Raw genomic sequence first — 4,851 nt, forward strand, 5'->3', positions numbered from 1 at the left:
AGTCATAATGGTATACATTTTTTTTCAAAAAATCTCCTTGAACTAAAACTTAATACATGTGAAATACATTATTTGTCATTCAACAATAAAATGAATTTATCACCAATTTCATTTCCCTACTCAAAAAAACAAAGTACTAACAATCTCATGTTTCTTCTCATTCTGTTATTAATTATACATTATCTAATACTTCTTCTAATTCTCATTATATTTCAACTAATGCTTCTTTGAATTCTAATTTAATTTCATTTAATATTTCTACTTTTCGTTCTTCATCTATATTTCTTAATTCCTAATTGAATTCAGATATTGCTTCTTCTTCTATTTTTATCCCTAATATCGAATCTTCCTCTAATTCTATCGTTTCCTCTTCCAATTCTAACAAATATCTTAATTCTCCTATATATAATCTATCTTTCAAGTCTAATTCTAACCCTAATCCTCCTAACAATAGTTTATTCCCTATTTCTAGTTATTGTAATTTATCTTCTATCCCTCCGCCTCCTAGACCTAAATTTCAATCTCCTGGAAGAAGAGTGGTCAATGTTTTTAGCTTTACTATTGATCACCATACTCAATGTTGTCTAGAGAAAGGTTTGATTTTTTCCATTTCTCCTCGCAAAATTCTTATTCAGGATATTTTGTGCAATATTGAGTATGGTCTTAAGGACATTCCTGATCAACTCAAGGAGGTTATTAGACAGGATTTTTCTATTATTCTTTGGAAATCAAAAGCACCTAGATGCAATATCTCTAGCCAAGAGTTCATTTCCCCTAAATCCCTTAACAATAACCAGGATATTGTTGTTATTAAAGCTGACAAACGAGGTGCAATTGTCATCCTTGATAAAAAGGATTACATTGATAAAATGTTGGACTACCTCTCCAACAATTGTAGTTATAAAAAGCTTAGCAAAAATCCTCTTTCTAAAATTTATAACGATATCTCCAACGCTATTATGTTGAATAATGTTTGTTGCACTATTAGTAAAAGGCTCATTGAGAGCAACCCCTCAATCCTCAGATCTATGGCCTTCCAAAAATCCATAAAGAAGGTGCCCCTTTGAGACTTATTGTTAATACAATTGGTGGTCCTACTTATCTTCTTGCTAAGCATTTAGCCTTGAGGCTTAAGCCTCTCGTTGGTAATACTCACTCTTTCGTCAAGGAGTATTATTCTTTCATTAATGAAATTAAAGATTTTAAGCTAGAGCCTAATGATATTTTGGTCAGTTTTGATGTTGTTTCTCCTTTTACTAAGATCCCCATTAATGAATCTATTGACATCATCAACAACATTATTAATCCTAATACAAGCAAATTGGTCAGCATTTGCTTAAAATCTACTTTCTTCAGCTTTTAAGATGAAAATTATGAGCAAACTTGTGGAGTTTCTATGGGATCCCCTCTCTCACCAATTGTAGCAAATCTATTCATGGAAGATTTTGAGGCTAAAGCCTTAGCTTCTGCTCCCTTTCAACCTAAGCTTTGGAAAAGGTATGTGGATGATACCTTCATCATTTGGCCCCACGGTCAGGAAAATCTTGAAATCTTTAAGCAACATCTTAACAACCTTTCTGAATTTATTAAATTTAATATGGAGATTGAAGTTGATGGCAACATTCCCTTTCTTGATGTCCTCATCACTAGGAAAGATGATGGCTCTATCTCCCATCAGGTCTTTTGCAAGAAAACTCATACTGAACAATATCTCCATACTAATTTCCATCACCACTAGGCTAAAAAATTTGGTGTTTTAAACACCCTTGCTACCAGAGCCCTCAAGATCTATGATGATTCTCACATCAGTGATGAGAAGTCTCATCTTCTAGAGGTTTTTATGAACAACGGTTATAGTAAGCATCAAGGCAAGAAAACCTTCCAAAAAGCGCCGAAAGGACCTACAACTAAAGTTAATCCTAATGATTCTATTGACAATGTTCACATTCCCTTTATTCAAGGAATAACAGACACAACAGATAATTTGGCTCACATTCTTAAGAAAAATAATATCTCTAGAACCTTTAAGCCGCTTAATACTATAAAATCCTCCCTCGAGTCTATCAAATACTGAATTGATCCCTCTAACACTAAGGGGGTCTACATGATCCCTTTTTCTTGCAAGAAACCTTATATAGGTGAAATTGGTTAGTCTATCAAGCGTAGAATCTAGGAGCACGTTGCAGACATTAGACATAATCGCTCTCGTGCTTCAGCTCTTGCTGAACATTCGGTCAAAACAAAGCATCACATTTGCATTGAGGATGCTTCTATCCTAGCTAGGATATCTCATTTTCATCATAGAAAGCTTAGAGAGGCAATTGAGATTGAAAAGCGAGCCACCAACAATCTATACAAGGACGATGGATGGAGAATCAATAGATATTGGATCCGCATTTTCTTGAATTTCTCTTCTTCTCAAATTGTTTCTTTTGCCTTCATATATATATATATTAAAAATAAAATTATTATTATTATTATTTTCTTTTTAATATATATATATATATATATATATTATTATTTTCTTTTTAATATATATATATATATATATATTATTATTTTGGTCAAGTAAGAGTGGAGCCTTCAATTAACCAAAAAAGGATTACATATGGTACACGTCTTTACAAGTGTAAAAACCAACAACAAACAACCAACATGGTTAACAATACACAAAACCGAAGTTCTTAACACTCAATCTCCACCATCGATCTTTCCTTTAATCGGACAGTTGAAATTCTCTCCAATCAATAGAGTTGCATGGTGATCCTGCTCTGTAGATCACAACCCATTTGATCTGACGGTCCTCAAGGGATCGCTACAGAAACTTGCGCAGCATTTACCCGCTTTACGGACCCAATAAATATTGTACCATTGGTCTATGAAAAACTTCGGGTCCACTATAAGACTTGACCTCTGACCAATTTAAAACCCAATATCCAATTGAAAACGAAGGCCATCCAAACCTATGTCCTGCAACCCTTCAACTAGCACGTTGTTTACCACAAACTCAACACTCGTAGTTTAGCTATGATGTAAGCATTAATTGTGGAATTGACGGTTTGGATTTAGTGCGGCACTTCAGGGAGGCTGAAGGACTTCCGCGCTTTCCTACTCCCGCTAGTCTTATCACTCAATCTCCACCGTCGATCTTACCTTCAATTGGACAGTTGATATTCTCTCCGATCAACAGAGTTGCACGGTGATCCTGCACCGTCGATCAAAACCCATTTGATCTGATGGTCCTCATGACATCGCTTCAGAAACATGTGCACATTTACCCGCTTCATGGAGTCGATAAAGATTATAACCTTGGTCTATAAAAAAATTCGGGTCTGCTCTTAGACTTAACCTCTGACCATGTTGCAGCCCAATATCCATTTGATAATGAAGGTCATCACCTCTTATGGCCTGCGGCCCTTCAACTAGCACGATGTTTAGCACATACTCAACACCTGTCGTAAGCATTGACTGTGGGAACATCGGTTAGGATTTACTGCGGCACTACAAACAGGCTCAAGGATTTCTTGCTCATTATTCATGGTTTGGAAGTCTGTCATGTCTTTGGCAGCCTGTCGATGAAAATCTTCACTCATTTTACCAGAGGGTATAGAATCCCAGTTATACCGAATGTAGATTTCCTTACATAGCACTCCTTCATTCTCCAGACGATTAGCTAACATATTGGCTTTTCTTCGCACATGAACGAAACTGATAGTTCGCAGGGTTTGCAAGTGGGAATTAATACGCTGGAAAACCTACGAGAGCCTCCAATGTTTCGACACTTTTCTAGGTGTCGTTCCATTACACATTTTCTTGGCCGCATTAATGACCAATTCTAAGTCAGCTTCAATGATGGCATTGTGTAAATTTGACCCCCTCAGGATTTCCAGGCATTGCTCTAAGGCCATGAGCTTCGCCATGTTATTAGTGGCAGTCCCAAAATGACTGTGGAATATATCCTTTATGCACCCCTGCTCATCTCTTATGACACCGCCAAAACCAGCCATCCCTAGGTTGCCCTTAGAGGCCCCGTCTATATTGATTTTCAAAAAACCATGAGGAAGAGGCTGCCAGATATCTTTACTAACAGTTGTTTCGCTCACACCCTTGACAGTGCCTTTGGGAATCAGAGAATGGAGACCCAACTGCATCAGTATGTGAGCATCCTGGGGTGAAGGGGAGTCCTTAGGAATTTTCCACATAAGGCCTCCTATTGTATCTTTGAGTTGTCGTAAAATTTGGATAATAATATTTTGGGTCAAGTCTATTTTGTTCTTGAAAATCCTGCCATTGTGTTCTTTCCAGAAATTTTAGATAATAAATCCTGGAATCATATTCCAAGCCTTGTTAATGATTTCATTACCTGAGAAGTCTTTCCTCCAATTCTTCAAAGTGCTGGTGGTGCTAAGTTTATCCCTGTCAGTTTGCCTGAAGACTGAGGCCGCCCAATCCCACAAGGTAGAGGTGAAGGGGCAAAGGTTTAATAAATGCTCTATCTTCTCCTCCTATAAACCACATAGATGGCATTTGGATGGGCCAACAAATCCGCTTTTCAAAAGATTCTCACATGCGATAATTTTCTTTTGGTGAACCAACCACATAAACAACTTGATTTTCATCCATTGCGGGTTCTGCCAAAGGTCATTCCAAACCTGATCAGGGTTTGGATAATCAAAACCCAGGGCCATGCGTTTAGCTTCTTTGAGGTTAAAGGTGCCTTCGGTGTTTTGACCCCATCTCAGTTGGTCAGACGAGGAAGACACCAAAATCTTCCTCTTCTCCAAGTCAAGAGCAAGGGAATCCACCCAGGCCTTCAAAGGGCTCTCTTCACTATATCCAAGATTCTTCCAC

The 4,851-nt window shown here is 37.4% G+C and overlaps 1 pseudogene; it reads left to right on the forward strand.

Moving 5' to 3' along the window:
- Positions 1 to 1,396: 1,396 nt before the first annotated feature.
- Positions 1,397 to 2,074, forward strand: LOC149202491 (uncharacterized; annotated as a pseudogene).
- The last annotated feature ends 2,777 nt before the right edge of the window (positions 2,075 to 4,851 follow it).

Source organism: Pinus tabuliformis, chromosome 2_1 (genome assembly GCF_031772625.1).
Source record: "Pinus tabuliformis cultivar Carrire ecotype Pingquan chromosome 2_1, CPIR1, whole genome shotgun sequence".
NCBI classification, from domain to species: Eukaryota; Viridiplantae; Streptophyta; class Pinopsida; order Pinales; family Pinaceae; genus Pinus; species Pinus tabuliformis.